Source organism: Canis aureus, chromosome 6 (assembly GCF_053574225.1).
Source record: "Canis aureus isolate CA01 chromosome 6, VMU_Caureus_v.1.0, whole genome shotgun sequence".
In the NCBI taxonomy this organism is placed as follows: domain Eukaryota; kingdom Metazoa; phylum Chordata; class Mammalia; order Carnivora; family Canidae; genus Canis; species Canis aureus.
The window spans coordinates 53,358,051-53,375,739 of NC_135616.1; the positions used below are offsets into that span (position 1 = coordinate 53,358,051).

The following is a 17,689-nucleotide window of genomic DNA, read 5'->3' on the forward strand; positions in this document are numbered from 1 at the left end:
CCAGCAAAACTAGTTCACAAATATACTAGGTTTCATAGAAATAAATGTATGTTAATCTTCAAACCAACTTGATTGATCTTTAGATGAAATCCACAGTAACCTCACTATAACATTTTTATCATTATATGTAACATTTTCATAAACTTTAAGCTTTCTAAAGCAACTTTAAAAGAATTTTTTTTAATTAAAATTTTTGTCTATGTGGCTTCTGTGCTACTTCTGTGCCAGTAAGTGTTGGGTCTCCCTTTGATAATATTCTAGGTTTGGAAGGGATAGTGAAATGGAAGAGTATTCATTTTGATACTCACCACTGGTCTCCTAAATTTTAAAGATAGATCACTACTGGCAGTCATTGAGGAGTAGAATTGGGAAAATACAACAAAGATCACTTGAATATAAGCTGCATGAGGAAATGTATCCTTAATGCTCAGAACATTCCTTGGCACACAATATGCATTCATTTACTAGACAATGAATGAAAAGTGTATGTGAATATAGTTTAGGATACAATTGAAAGGCATCATGTGCATTCTCCTTGGTTATAAGTTCTCACCAGCTTCATTTACCTTATCTATTTGCTATTTTGTCTATTTAATGTCATCCAACTCGGTACACTGGACAGTATGTGAATGAGTGTATGTGTATGTGGGTGTGTGTATATAATATGAAATTACCTACTTACTGTCTGTCTCCTCTACTAGACCCTGTACTCTGTGTCATATAAATCCTGTATCTTCAGCAACTACCTCAGTGCCAGACATATCGTAAGTGTTATGAAATATTTGTTGAATTAGCCAACTACAATTTGAATAAATCTATTAACATTCTTCACATTTTTTAATTTAAATTCAATTAGCCAACATATAGTGCATCATTAGTTTTGGATGTAGAGTTCAATAATTCACCAGTGCATAAGCTGCACTTAGTGTTCATCACATCATGTCGTCTCTTTACTGCCCATCACCCAATGAACCCATCCCCCCACCACCTCCCCCTCCAGTAACCCTCAGTTTGTTCCCTATATAAGTGTCATTGGTGGTTTTTCTCCCTCTCTGAAGACTTCCCATTCGGTTTTCCCTCCCTTCCCCTATGATCCTTTGTAGTGTTTCTTATAGTCCACTTATGAGTGAAACCATATGATAGTTGCCTTTCTCTGATTGATCTATTTCGCTCATCATAAATACACTCCAGTTCCATCCATGTTGATGTAAATGGTAAGTATTCATCCTTTCTGATGGCTAAATAATATTCCACATCTTCTTTACCCATTCATCTGTCAATGAACCTCTCGGCTCTTTCCACAGTTTGGCTATTGTGGACATTGCTGCTATGAACACTGGGGTGCAGGTCACTACATTTGTATCTTTGGGGTAAATACTTAGTAGTGCAATTGTTGGGTCATAGTATAGCTCTATTTTTAACTTCTTAAGGCAACATCCATACTGTTTTCCAGAGTGGCTGCACCAGCTTGTATTCCTACCAACAGTGTAAGGGAGTTCCTCTTTATCCACATCCTCACCAACATATGTTGTTAACTGACTTTAATTTTAGCCATTCTAACTAGTGTGAGATAGTATTTCATGGTGGCTTTTATTTGTATTTCCCTTATACCAAGTGATGTTAAGCATTTTTTCATGTGTCTGTTGGCCGTTTGTTTGTCTTCTTCAGAGAAATGTCTGTTCATGTCTTCTGCCCATTTCTTGACTGAATTCTGTTTCTTGGGTATTGAGTTTGATAAGTTCTTAATAGATCTTGGATACTAGCCCTTTATCTGATATGTCATTTACAAATATCTTCTCCTATTCCATAGGTTGTCTTTTAGTTTTGTTAACTGTTTTCTTTGCTGCACAGAAGTTTTTATCTTGATGAAGTCCCAACAGTTCATTTTTACTTTTGTTTCTCTTGCCTTTGGAGACGTGTCTAGCAAGAAATTGCTGTGGCCAAGGTTGAAAAGATTGCTGCCTGTGTTCTAGAATTTTGATGGATTCCTGTCTCACATTTAGGTATTTCATTCATTTTGAATTTATCTTTGTGTATGTTGTAAGAAAATGGTCCAGTTTCATTCTTTTGTGTGTGGCTGTCCAATTTTCCCAACACCATTTGTTGAAGAGACTATCTTTTTTCCATTGGATATTCTTTCCTGTCGAAGACTAGTTGGTCACAGAGTTGAAGGTCCATTTCTGGGTTTTCTATTCTGCTTCATTGATCTATGTGTCTGCTTTTGTGCCAATAACATACTGTCTTGATGATCACAGCTTTGTAATACAGCTTGAAGTCAGGCATTGAGATGCCACCAGCTTTGGTTTTCTTTTTCAACATTCCTCTGGGTATTGAGGGTCTTTTCTGGTTCTATACTGTCCCTCACAATTTTTTATGTCTAAAAATAAAATAAGTGTATTAATCTATAAGTGGTTCTCAGTGAACCACTATGTGGTATTTCCACATAGGAGCATCTAGAGATGTACTGGGAGAGTTTTTTATTTTCCTAATGTCAGTGAGTATCACTGGTTCTTACTGACTAGGTGCCAGGCAAACTAAATACATTGTACTTATTAGGCTAGTTCCACACATTGAAGAATTGCCCTGTTCAAAATGTCATAGAGAAACTACTCAGAATTTTATTCCTTAAAAGCATTTCTCGTTCTAAAAGTAAGTGGAAGTATATATTTTAAAAATTATTGTTTCAAAATGCAAACGTGAGTATCAAGCTAACATCATCTAGTAAGGTTTTTGCCTTGCTTCCTATTTGCCTTTAGGTATGTTCCTGGCTGGCACATTGCTCTCAGGTACAGTATGTGGACTATATGAACAAAAAGGCCAGTTTTTTTAGGGTGGACCCCAAACTACTGTCCCTGTTCCTCACAGATCCCAAACTAGCCTGGGAAATCTTTTCTGACCCTTGTATATCAATTTAGTCCCACCTGATAGGATCTGGGAAATAGAATAAGGCCAAAAGGCTCTCTAATCTACCCACCCTAAAAAAAAAAAAAATCTATCAAAGCCCCCCAAACAAGGAATCTCCCTCTTATGAGCCATAAAAGTGATCTTCCTTATTTCCTAAGCCTCCTGCTCTGGAAGAAAGGCTCTGGTAATTGCTACCATTTTTCTGATGACTTATTTGTAGCTTGTGTAAGATAAGCTCTTTCTCACTAAGTTCCCTTAATCACAGCCCTTTGATTTTCCTGCTCCTAGGACAGCAGCAAAACAGTGACCTTGCCCTTTTGTAAAGAAACACCAGATAGAGGGACTGACTACTCAGAGCCTATGGTTATCTCTCTTTTATGTAAGTGTTTCTCAATAGTTCATCCAAGGGTCAAAAATCACAGTGATTCACAAACTTTGTTTCACACTCCTGTTGCAATTTTCACCTGCTTGCTAGCTCCAGGATGAAATGTACAGTCTTTTTCCAAAGTTCTACAACATTTAATTTTATTTTTTTCCTGACCAGAATATTTTCACCTCAGTTTTCTTTATTTTTTTTTTTTTTTATTTCTTGGATTGAATGATTGATTTGGTCCTAGCTTTTTTATCAGTTGATGTGATTACCTCACAGGATAAAGCATATTATCAACTTGGAATATGTCCATCCATATTTTTCTCCCTAATCAACACCTTTTACAGATTACATGAGTCATGAATTGTGTGTGTGTGTCCATATATATACAGAATTTTTAAAAAATCATTGTTTATCTTTGAAGTTAGGATCATATCATGAGCACTTTACTATGCCATGCTTTTTTTTCTTTCTAATACTTTATGGGGTATTTCTCTAAGCCATCTATTACAGCTCTAGTTCACAACTTTGAGTACCTGCAAAATATCTCATGGAAGGGATGGAATAATTTATTCACTTCTCTAACAATGAACATCCATTTTATCCTGTTTTTGACACTTTAAACAACACAGGAATAAACTTCTTCACACAATATATAGAAACATGCTTATATATTTTATTTATTTATTTATTTATTTATTTATTTATTTATTTATTTATTTATGATAGTCACAGAGAGAGAGAGAGAGGCAGAGACACAGGCAGAGGGAGAAGCAAGCTCCATGCACCAGGAGCCCGATGTGGGATTCGATCCTGGGTTCCCAGGATCGCGCCCGGGCCAAAGGCAGGCGCCAAACTGCTGCGCCACCCAGGGATCCCCATGCTTATATTTTTATTTCTGTAAGATAGATACTCAAGAATAAAATGATTACATCAAATAGTATGTATCTTTTTTCTTTAATAAGAAAATGTGGGAGTACTTTATCATCTTCATTATCATCATGATTGAAGTTAACAAATGACAAATCCATGACAGGAAATGTTTTATATAATTTTACATCACTGATTCAGGACTCACTGATATAGATACATAATACAAATAGAAGATATATGAAAAATACATCTTTGGAAATGAACACAACACTCTTGTGGATGTGAAACTTAAAATATAGAATGTTTTTTAAGTATGTAGCAGAGGGATGCCTGGATTGCTCAGTGTGAGCATCTGCCTTTAGCTCAAGTCATGATCCTGGGGTCCTGGGATCGAGTCCTGCACTGGGCTCCCCACAGAGAGCCTGCTTCTCCCTCTGCCTATGTCTCTGCCTCTCTCTTTGTGTCTCTCATGAATAAATAAATAAATTCCTTTTTTAAAAAAAAGTTTGTAGCAGAAAGTGAAATGGACTGTCTCAGCCTAACTTAGCAGTGCCTGAACAAAGTATCCCCTCCTGAGATGTTAGCTTCAGAATGTGAATTCTGAAAAAACTGCATCTTTAGAATGTTCCACAGGAATACTAGGGATCTGGTCTAAATTTTCAATGATGATTGTCATTTCATACAAACCTTCCATCCATTAAGAATTGCCAGACCGGACAACATAGCATTACAAGAGTTACTACCTTATCTCTTGTAAGTCAATTAGAAGACAAAACCAAGAACAAAATGTCTTCAAAATACAGAGCAGATCATGCTTCTCTCTTAGGAAGGGTTAGAATGATTGATGGGACCAGATATGCAATGATTTTTACCAATTGGTAGATGTAGATTTGATCATAGTATCTGCAAGTCTAGTCTAGTAGACACTGCTCTCAGTACCACTGCTGACCTACAGCAAGTTACACCTATGGGCAAATTGGCCATGCCAGTCTGCATTCTCTCCACCCACTATTTCAGAAGACTTTAACACATGAATACATAAGTCACTGTATTTTTCAGCAGCACACTCTATGGTCATCATCCAAGCAGCAGAGTGCAACCTCATTCACTAGGAAAAAATGTGTAGAATAATTTAACACAATCCGACAGGCTTAAACAATCCTACTACCTACTCTCAGCAAATAAAATGTTTTAGCTCTAATCTGTTCCATCCTAATCTTAGCTACTACTCTAAGACTTCATACATCAAAACTACAAAGCATAAAATTACAATCTCTAAGCCAAAGCTTATTCTGGATTCTAGTAGCAGACCTTTTTTTATTAAATTTTTTTTATTGGAGTTCAATTTGCCAACATTTAGCATAACACCCAGTGCTCATCCCACCAAGTGCCCCCCTCAGTGCCCATCACCCAGTCACCCCAACCCCCTACCCACCTCCCCTTCCACTACCCCTGTTCATTTCCCAGAGTTAGGTGTCTCTCATGTTTTGTCACACTCACTGATATTTTCACTCATTTTCTCTCCTTTCCCTTTATTCCCTTTCACTAATTTTTATATTCCCCAAATGAATGAGACCATATAATGTTTGTCCTTTTCCAATTGACTTATTTCATTCAGCATAATACCCTCCACGTCAAAGCAAATGGTGGTATTTGTCGTTTCTAATGGCTGAGTAATATTCCATTGTATACATATATCACAGCTTCTTTATCTATTCATCTTTTGATGGACACCGAGGCTCCTTCCACAGTTTGGCTATTGTGGACATTGCTGCTATAAACATCGGGGTGCAGGTGTCCCGGCGTTTTATTGCATCTGTATCTTTGGGGTAAATCCCCAGCAGTGCAATTGCTGAGTCACAGGACAACTCTACTTTTAACTCTTTGAGGAACCTCCACACAGTTTTCCAGAGTGGCTGCACCAGTTCACATTCCCACCAACAGTGCAAGAGGGTTCCCCTTTCTCCACATCCTCTCCAACATTTGGTGTTTCCTGTCTTGTTAATTTTCGACATTCTCACTGGTGTGAGGTGGTATCTCATTGAGGTTTTGATTTGTATTTCCCTGACGGCCAGTGATGCAGAGCATTTTCTCATATGCATGTTGGCCATGTCTATGTCTTCCTCTGTGAAATTTCTGCTCATATCTTTTGCCCATTTCAGGATTGGATTGTTTGTTTCTTTGTTGTTGAGTTTAATAAGTTCTTTATAGATCTTGGATACTAGCCCTTTATCTGATACGTCATTTGCAAATATCTTCTCCCATTCTGTAGGTTGTCTTTGAGTTTTGTTGACTGTTAATTTGCTGTGCAGAGCTTTTTATCTTGATGAAGTCCCAATAATTCATTTTTGCTTTTGTTTCTTTTGCCTTCGTGGATGTATCTTGCAAGAAGTTGCTGTGGCCAAGTTCAAAAAGGGTGTTGCCTGTGTTTTCCTCTAGGATTTTGATGAAAATCTTGTCTCACATTTAGATCTTTCATCCATTTTGAGTTTTTCTTTGTGTATGGTGTAAGAGAATGGTCTAGTTTCATTCTTCTGCATGAGGATGTCCAATTTTCCCAGCACCATTTATTGAAGAGACTGTCCTTTTTCCAGTGGATAGTCTTTCCGGCTTTGTCGAATATTAGTTGATCATAAAGTTGAGGGTCCACTTCTGGATTCTCTATTCTGTTCCATTGATCTATGTGTAGCAGACCTTTAAAAACTAACATGAATTGGAGGTCAAGTAGTTGAGCACCCCTTTATTATTCGGCCAACTAGTATCTATCTACATTTTCTTGTTATCCTGGTGATTATACCACTTACAAGCTTAACTGAATGCAATCTTCTCAAATTATGAGTTCTTGTAGTATATTTATTACTCTGGTCTTCCAAACCAGAAATGGATACAAACTTCTCCCTCGTACTATCAAGGAAAGGCCCTCAGCTTCACCATCAGCACCCAGAGCTGAAATTCTACTTAAACTATTCCTTGTATTGTTATATGTAAATAAAAATCATTATTGTCAGATGATACATTGATATGGAGAAAAAAATTAAAAATTAACCCACTATGTACATCTGCATTGTGTGATCTACACATACTATTTTATTGTATACAGATGTTTAATTATACATAATACTATTTATAATTGTGCATTAAATTATTTGCCCCATTCACATAATAAGCATGCACATTAATTATTCATCTTATATAATACATATGATGGTGTATCATCCATAAACCCCAAACCACATGAATAGTATATACCACATATCACCATTAATATCACATAGGACATCATATTATTTATCACCCATAGCACATTTACTCAAATTAATCTTTGTCACTGTGTTTATCAAAGCCATTATCTTTCCTTAATCACCATGCTTCAAGAAACTAGCAACCTACTCAGGTTATAAACTTCTTTCCTCTCCAGCCCCATAATATGTGGGGCTATTTAATGGGAAACTATATCTGGCATCTGATTCTTACTTCAGGACCATCTCACCTAAAATTGTCTATCTATTCCTTTACATAAGACATCTCAATGGACTAATGACTAATCAGCTCATGCTCACACATAAATGTCCGGTGCCAGATGTTTGGTATTTTTTAATTTATGGGGGGATGCTGGGTAGCTGAGCTTAAACTGAATATTATTTACCAAAATCATAACCATAAATTGTTAATTGGTCAGTGCTCATAGGACATATAAAAACTTAATTATAAATGTGTACACATATTATCATCAAACAAAATTAGCTTAGTAAACCTCCTCACCCCCCCATAGACTGTTAGCTGTATAGAAAATAAGTTTATCTTGCCAAACCCCCAAAATAAGACTCTGTAACATAGAAGGCCCAAATAATCATAATTATTCCATAATTTATATATTTTCTCCAATCATAGTCTCAACTAAAACATACTCTAGCCCAACTCTTAATTACTAAAATTTAAAAACACTAAACTTTATCCAAATATGAGGTCTAATGGGATAGAAATTTTTTATTCTCTATTAAGTTCAATTTTGTCTTTCAAGACTGACATAGCACCTAATATTTTGAGATTTTTATGAAAAAGTATTTCTCTAGATCTTATTTAGATAATGTAGTTTAACAATTAAAGCAAGGTACTGAAAATGCCTATATGAGTTTATAAAATTCCATAAACTCATAGGCTTGGTCCTATTTTTTATTTATTTTGTATCAAATTATACATGCAATTATACGCATCCCAGTGAGAATGTCTTCTAGATCAGTAACCATAAAAGGAGCAGGCCTCAAGCTCATTAATAAGTAGTTTATTAAAAAAAAAAAATAAATAAGTAGTTTATTATGCCTTGCTCAACCATACCCCCATGAGAGATAGTGATAAAAATCATTCTAAACAAAAGTTTGATGAAGTTTTATTAACTTACTATGAGAGTTGATAAATTTTGTACCAACCACCGTAGTCATACAGTTAACACAAATTAATAAAATTTTGGTGTAAAGCATGTTTAAGATAATTTAATAATAAATTTTAATTAACTATAAGAAACTGCAACTAAAACCAAAACAGCCTACTACAGTGACTTTAATATTTCTGGTTACACAATAGCTAAGATCCAAACTCAGATTAGATACTCCACTATGCTCAACCCTACACCCAAATAATTAGTATAACAAATTACTCACCAGATTACTACTAGCAATAGCTTAAAACTCAAAGGACTTGGCATCCTCTTCTATGACTGATAAATCCAGATAAGACTCAGCACCTCTTGCTAATCCATACTACCTACCACCGTCTTCAGCGAACCCTAAAAGAGAATTATAGTAGGTATAAATATTAGCATAAACATATTAGATAAATGTATAGCTTATGAAGTAGAAAGAAATGGACCACTTATTCTACTTTGAGAACATTAAATATCATGCAAAAGCTTTTATGAAGCTGAAGACTAAGGAGGAATTTAGTAATAATTTAAGAACAGAGCTTCATTGAATTAGGCCATGAAGCATGCACACATCATCTGTCACTCTCCTCACATACTAATTTTATATTTATGACCATTTATAATTATCTAACATGTGAGAGGAGACAAGCATGCTTGGACAAACCAAGGTGTAAATAAAGCACTTATTTACTCTGGAAATTTCATCTTAAAATGACCACTTCTTTTTTATTTTTTTTTTTAAGATTTTATTTATTCATTCATGAGACACACACAGAGAGAAGCAGAGACATAGGCAGAGGGAGAAGCAGGCTCCATGCAGGGAGCCTGATGTGGGACTCGATCCTGGGACTCCAGGATCACGCCCTGCGCTCAACCGCTGAGCCACCCAGGCATCCCTGATCACTTCTTTTTTAAAGATTTTATTTATTTATTTGAGAAAGCATGCAAGTGGAGGGGGGAAGGGAGAATCTCAAGCAGACTCCACTCAAGTGTGGACCCCAAGGTGGGACTCCAGCTATGACTCTGAAACCATGACCTAAACTGAAACCAAGAGTCAGATGTCCAAACTACTGAGCCACCCAGGTGCCCCTAAAATGACCACTTTGAACTAAAGTGAAGCAAAACTTTACTATAAACCTAACAATTATATTTAAATGAAATAAGGTATTTATTTACAAAGACAAATATAGGGGATAGAAATCTTACTGAGTGCTATGGAGAAAATACTGTAAAAGAATGATGAAGTAATTAAAGTATTAGAAAGTAAAGTTCACCCTTTTACATTTTGCATAATGAATTAACTAGAACAATTTCACAAAGAGAACTTAAGTCAACTATTCCAAATCCAGATGAGCTACTTTCAGAGACTTTAAGGAACAAATCTATCCATTTGGCGAAATAGTGAGAAGGTCTATAAATACAAGTGAAAAGCCTGGTAACCTGGGGGGTAGCTGGTTCTCTAGGAGAGACTTTCAGTTCAACTTTAAAGTTAACTAAAAAGGTAATAAGTCCTACATGAAAGTAAAGTTTAATCTAAAAAGGTACAGCTCCTTAGACATTGGAAATAAACTTCCTTAGCAGGTAAATATTTATAAATCCACATTTGGCCTAAAAGCAGCTATCAGGGATCCCTGGGTGGCGCAGCGGTTTAGCGCCTGCCTTTGGCCCAGGGCGCGATCCTGGAGACCCGGGATCGAATCCCACATCGGGCTCCCGGTGCATGGAGCCTGCTTCTCCCTCTGCCTTTGTCTCTGGCGCTCTCTCTCTCTCTGTCTCTCAGTCTTTCATGAATAAATAAATAAATAAATAAATAAATAAATAAATAATCTAAAAAAAAAAAAAAAGCAGCTATCAGCTAAGAAATACTCAAGCTCAACAATTTTATTTTAATTCTAATAACAAAAATTGACTCCTAATACAAGATTGGAATAATTAATTAACAAAAGAAATACTGTTAATATTAGTAACAAGAATTATTTTGTTACAAGCTCCTATCAGATTAAATAACCACTGATAGATAGCAATTAAATAAATTTAACCTAATAATTAATTATTTATTAAATCAATTGTTAGTCCAATACAAGCATGCAACACAAAAAAAGATTTTTTAAAGTAAGAGGAATTCAGCAAACATAAGCTCCACCTGTTTACCAAAAACATCACCTCTAGTATTTCTACTATTGGATGCATTGCCTACCCAGTGATGTGTGTTTAACAGCCACAGTATCTTGACCATGCAAATGTAACACATTCATTTGTTCTCTAAGTAAGGACTTACATGAATGGCCACATGAGGGTTTTACTGGCTCTTCCTTTCAATCAGTGAAATTAACCTTTGCAGGAATGACAAGATCAGAAGACTTTATGGAGCTTTAATCTAAATATAAACCTTTTTAACCACACTGAGGAATGATAAAAAAAATTCAGTGGATTAATAATTTTGTGAGGTACCTCAGAGTATAAAATAACTTCTGAGTGATTGAAATTTAGACCAAACTACTTGAAATCTATTTTATCAGTTACTGATCCAAAGTTGATCAACAGAACAAGTTGCCCTGGAGATAACAGTGCAATCCTATCCCATTCCAGAATTCATTTTGACAATATGGTTTACGACCTCAGTGATGATCAGGATATCCTAGTGTTGTACAGTATTAATAGTGCTTCTGTTCAGTTATTAAAGTTTTACATCACCTGAGTTGACTAGAGTGATCCAGGTCAATTTCTATTTAATATTTTTCCCCATAGGAAAAGACAAGAGAAATAAGACCAACTTGAGAAAATATCCTTCAATCTGATACATTATATAATCTTAATGTAATTAATTTCTGTCAGCCCAGACCAAGACCAGGGCTTGTTAATGAGGAAGTCTGATAACTGCATAAAACTTGACCCTTTATAACTAGCTGTTCAAATCCTCTTCTTAATGGTATATTCATAATTAATCTTCTGTTAATTATTTTTATTTTACTTGCTGTAGCACTTCTTATATTATTTAAATGAAAGTATTAGGTTATATAGAATTTCATAAAGGACCAAACATTATTGGCCCTCATCGTCTACTTTAACCATCACCAATGCCTTCAAATTCTTTATCAAAGAATCTTCACAATCATTATCATTAATATCTATATCATTCACCAGTCCTAGCCTTTACACTAATGTTAACAATATGTATTTCACTGCCCATACTGTACCCACTAATCAACATAAATCTAGGTGTATTAGTCATATTAACTGTAGTAAGTTTAGCTGTTTGTTCTATTCTCTGATCAGGATGACCTTCAGATTCAAAATATGCCTTAATTGGTGTATGCTGAGCTTTAGCACAATTTCATACGAAGTAAACTAGCAATTATTCTATTATCAGCACTACTAGTAAATGAACCATTTACATCAACCCTAATTATTACTCAAGAGTATTTATGATTAACTTTTTCATCATGACCACTAGCCATAATAGGATTTATTTCAATCCCAGCAGAAACCAACTGAGCCTCTTTTGACTTAACAGAGGGAGAATCAGAATTTGTCTCTGATTTTAGTGCCACATATGCAGCAGGCCCATTTGCTCTCTTTTTCTGGCAGAAACATGTCAACACTATCATAATAAATACTTTAACAATTGTTTTCCTAGAATTTCACAATCCTTACATACCAGAAATGTATGCAATTAACTGCATTATCAAAACCCTTCTTCTGTTTTCTTTTTATGAATCCAAGCATCATAACCACAATGCTCATATGACCAATTTACACCTCTTATGAAAAAATTTCTTATCACTAACACTAACATTATGCATATGATATGTATCAAATCCCATTATTAAGGCAAATATCCTGCCACAAGCATTACAAATATGTCTAATAAAAGAATTACTTTGATAGAATAAATAACAGAGGCTTAAGCCCTCTTATTTCTAGAATTATAGGGATTAAACCAAATCCTAAGAATTCAAAAATCTCCATGTTACCATACTACACCATGTCCTATGTATGGTAAGCTAAATAAACTATTGGGCCAATACCCCCAAGATGGTTTATATTCTTCCCATACTAATAAATCCTCTCATCTTTATTATTATGTCACTTATTATTATCACAAGTGCCATAATCATTATGTTAAGCTCACACTAATAATCTGAACTGGTTTCAAGACAAATATAATAAACAATATCCCAATCTAATTAAAAATTGTAATTCACAACCCATAGAGGTATCCATTAAATACTTCCTAACACAAGTCACCACATCTGTACTTCTCATAAGAGCTATCATTATTAAACTAATATATTCCGGCCAATGAACAATTACTAAAATTTTTAATCTAACAGCACCCTTGTATTATTACAGTAGCCTTTATTATAAAACTTGAATTTTCCCCATTTTATCTTTGAGTACCAGAAGTTATACAAGGTATTCCATTAATGATCAGATTTAGTTTTATTGACATGATAAAAACTTACCTATCAGTTTTATATCAAATCTCACCATGAGTCTTATATCAAGCTTTACAATCAATTAACCTAAATATATTAATAATTGCTACAAAAAAAATAATTGCTACAGTATCAGTTATAGTTAGGATAAAGAGGAAGCCTTAACCAAACACAACTCTAAAAATTTTAGCCTATTCATCAATTGGCCATTTAGCCTGACCAGCTCTATCATGACTTATGAACAAAGCATCATAGCTCTAAATCTATTCATTTACATTATATTAACATTTACTACATTTGCATTATTTATTTACAGTCATCCACCGCAAAACTTCCATACACATGAAATAGAATACCCTTAATGACTACTATGATTTTTCCAATTATATGATCCCTAGGAAGCCTCTCACCACTCACAAGGTGTTTTTTTCACCCAAATGAATAATTTTCCAAAACTAGAAGCATTATTATACCAACATTAAAAGCTATTCTAGGCCTACTTAATCTATAGTTCTACATACAATTAAGTTATTCTGTATCACTATAATTTCTATCAACAAGTAACAGAAATAAAATGACAATTTGCAAATATAAGCCAAGTAATTTTTTTACGTCCATTCATTATTGTATTGACATTGGTCCTTCCCCTAACACCAATATTATCAGTGCTGGACTAGGAATTTAGGTTTATGTGAACTAAACACCTTTAAAGCTCTCTGCATGTATTATCTTTGTCCCTGAAATATAGATTGCAGGTTATCTTGCATCAAGTGAGCACAAATCAAACACTTGAATTAAGCTAAATCCTCACTAAATATTCCAGTCAACTGGCTTTGATCTTTCCCAGCGTTTAGGGGAAGCTCCTTTTTGGAATTTGCAATTCAATCTGTTATTCACCACAGGGCTTGGTAAAAACAGGACTCAACCTGTCTTTAGACTTTAGACTTAGTCTAATGCTTACTCAGCCATTTTACCTATGTTCACAAACCACTTACTATTAACAAATCATAAAGATATTGGCACATGTTTACAGTTTGGTGCTTGAACTGGAATTGTAGGAACCTCCCTAAGTCTTCTTATTTGTGCTGAATTAGGTCAACCCAGAGCTTTACTAAGAAATGATAAAATTTATAACATAATTGTTACTGTTCATAATAATCTTTCATATAGTAATATCTATTATAATTGAGGGCTTAGGCAGTTGAATAGTATTATGAATAGCCATAGCTACTAGAGCATTTCTTCAAATAAACAATATAAATTTTACTGCTTCCACCATCATTCTTATGTCTATTTGCCTCATCAATAATTGAAGAGGTGCTGGAACAGAATTAACAGTATATCTGCCCTTAGCCAGTAAGTTAGCCCACACAAGAGCTTCTGTATATTTGACTACCTTTTCACTACATTTAGCAGGTGTCTTATTGATTTTAGATACAATCAATTTTATTATTACAATTATCAATGTAAAACCACCAACACTATTTGTTTGATTGTTCTAATTATAGATGTAATATTACATTCCCAGTACTAGCAGCTAGTATTACTATACTATACAGATCATAAGTACCACTTCCTTTGATCCTGAAGGAGGAGGTGACCCAATTTTATATCAATATCTATTCTGATTCTTCATCCACACAGAAGAATATATTCTTATTTATGGGTTTGGAATAATTTCACATATTGTTGTATGTTACTCAGGTAAAAAGGTTTCTGGATATATAGGAGTAATATGAGTCATATTGGGGAGACAAAGTTACTCACAGATTTTCAACTGCACAAGGGGTCAGCACCTCTGACCCCTACATCATTCAAAGGTCAACTATACTTGCGACACTCGTATTACATCTGGTATATTTTAACCAAGACAGTGCACTCAAGTACCACACACAAATGAACCAATAAAAACATATGTAGACATTTTAGTCAGTAGTTCCAACAACCTCTCCCTTTACTCCTTAGCCCTTTCTGTTCTGTTTCATTTATATTTATCTCCAAATCTTTGATTTTTCTCCCATTGGGACCCCCCCTCCTGCCTTCTGGATTGGTGGCTAATATTGGTTTTGTTATATTAATCTCCAATGATTTTTAAAGAGTTTGACTTGATTCTCTTCACCTCTTGACACATCAGGTAGGATTCTCTTCCTTAGTTCTGACCCCTTGTGACTGCAATCCCATTTAGGACAGGTGCTAGGCATATGTCACCTTTGTTTCCTCCTCAGGGTGATTCAGATAACTTACCATCTGTGAGATGTGCTTTCCTGTGTAGATAAAGTGTCAGGCATTTATCTATTTAAGAAAAAAAAAGTCTACATTTATTCTTCAACACTCTGACTTCGATCTAAACATATCTAGAAACCTAAAGTTTTCTTTGCTCTTCTATTAATTCACACATGTTCTTTTTAAAGATTTTATTTATTTATTTGAGAGAGAGCACGAGTAGGGGTAAGGGGAGAGGGAGAAAGAGAAGCAGATTCCCTGCTGAGTGGGAAGCCTGACACAGCGGTCCATGTCAGAACCCCAAGATCATGACCTGAGCCAAAGGCAGATGCTTAACAGACCAAGACATCCAGGCACCCCTAATTCAGTTTTCTGGTATCAAACTATCTTGAAGGAAATTTACGTAATGGTGGGACTTGTTAGTTAAGGACTCATTTGAGTTGGATTTGTTCTTATTCTGTTGGACTTTTAAGCTTTCATTTTACATCATTCTTTTTTTTTTTTTTTTTTTTTCATTTTACATCATTCTTTATCATTATTGCACCTCTTTGGGGCTTATGATCTCTGTAAGTGAGTGCATGAGTAAGTACATGGAACTGATAACTTAATGACAGTCTTAGAGAATGCGTACAGTTCTCAGCCAGGCCTCCACTAATTGAAGTTTAGTTAATTCTGGCTCTCCTCAGTTCTGAGGTAAACAGGAGTGTGGTGAACACTCACTAGAGGGGGGATCCATCAGGATGGGCAAAATGAATTTGCAAGCGGCATGTTTATCTGAAAATTCTCTTCCCTAGAAAATTCCTTTAAAATAGAGCTCTGTGCTCATACTTTGAAGCTTTTTTACTTAGACCACCTCACAGAAGACCTGCAATACTCTGAATAATGGTTCACTAGGGTAATGTAATTTCTCCAAGGCAGGGGTAAGCCTGTGGCCAAATCTGGTCCTGTTTGTTTTTGTATGACTTGCAAGCCAAGAATGGCTTTTATAGTTTCAAACAGTTTGGGAAAAAAAGCAAAAGAATATTAATATGTCATAACATGTGAAAATTATATGAAATTTAAATTTCAAGTTTCATTAAAACACATCCTCGCCCATGAACTTACATATTGTCTATGGCTGTTTTCAGCTACAGGAGCAGAGTCAAGCAGTTGCAACAGAGACAGTATGGTCCACAAAGCTGAAACATTGCTATCTGGACCTCTGCAGAAAATGTTAACTCCAACTCTAGGCTTAATGAGGAAAGGAGGCACATACAAAGTGATGATCTCTTTTACAAGCTTGTATAGGTACATCTTCTTTGCAGTTACGGGGACTGAACAAAGTCAAGGAACAGAGAAAAGAGAATGAGCTGGTACAGTATCGGTGCTTAACTCAAACCTTCCTTCAGGTAGTCTTAGGTGTCAGCCCTCTTCCCTGAAGCGCTCGCATTCAAACTGCTGCCTAGAAACCTGAAGCTGCAGAGTCTAGAACAGCAGTCAAAGATAGTGCATTGGGAATATGGCCAGGAATTATGAGTAAGCTTGGAACATACCTGTTATGCCTCCAAGGAGTGCCATACTCTCTGAGCTAAATTCCCCTTCCAAGCGTTCTAACTGGCCCTCCATCCAGAGAACAGAAAGGAAACTGCATGAGAGGTTTGGAAAAGAGGAGGCAATGAAGCAGGGAGTGGCTACTACCCCAAACAAGCCTGGGCAGTTGAGTTTCTGAAGATGAGAGAGCTTTGTAGAAAGCTACAGCAAGCAAAAGCTAGGCTGAGATGCCCAGGAGATAGACCAGGATCAGTAAATGTGTCTGCCACAAACAGAATATACTCCTGCAAAGGGCAGAGAGAGGAAGAGTGGCCTTTTTCACATGCTGGAGAGAGAAAACAAGATCAGAGGACAAGGTGGAATCAGGGGTGTCCTGCCCCTCCTTAGATGAACAAGGCTACAGGAATGTTCCTAAGAAAGAGATCCAATCTTCTTTGCACTGTAGTTTGTGTAGCTCTTTAAAAACTAAAAAGAGCTCTATGAAAAATGAGAGAAGATAAAATTATTGGTATGATTGCAGCCCTAGAAAATTTAGTGAATCCTGTGATTAAAAAAAAAAAAAAATCAGGGACACCTGGGTGGCTCAGCTGTTGGGTGTCTGCCTTCAGCTCAGGGCGTAATCCTGGAGTCCTGAGAGTCCCACATCAGGCTCCCTGCATGGAGCCTACTTCTTCCACCTGTATCTCTGTCTCTCTCTCTCTCTCTCTCTCTCTCTCATGAATAAGTAAATAAAATCTTTTTTAAAAAAATAAAAATAAATAAAATTTAAAAATAAAAAAAATCTTACCTACACCCCGAATTTACCATTTAATTGCTACCTACAAGCCATCATGTATATATGTATAAATATAAATATATATATACATATAAATATCCTATAATCCTTGCAACAACTGAACAAGACAAATGGTAATAGAGTAGTATCCCTAT

General features: G+C 35.6%; 2 long non-coding RNA genes across 3 annotated transcripts in view; both read right to left on the reverse strand.

Moving 5' to 3' along the window:
* The window catches only part of LOC144316139 (uncharacterized), a 339,579-nt gene that overhangs the window by 47,702 nt on the left and 274,188 nt on the right, over nt 1-17,689 (reverse strand). The gene's annotated exons all lie outside the window — the stretch shown is intronic.
* Nucleotides 1-17,689, reverse strand: part of LOC144316128 (uncharacterized) — a 107,045-nt gene that overhangs the window by 21,317 nt on the left and 68,039 nt on the right. Inside the window, exons 1-2 of one of the 2 annotated variants that reach the window (XR_013381953.1) lie at nt 15,251-15,300; nt 8,806-8,930 (exon numbers count right to left, since the gene is read on the reverse strand). This is a non-coding gene — a long non-coding RNA (uncharacterized LOC144316128). Of the gene's footprint in view, nt 1-8,805; nt 8,931-15,250; nt 15,301-17,689 lie in introns of those variants that run through there. The other variant, XR_013381952.1, reaches the window with a different exon arrangement.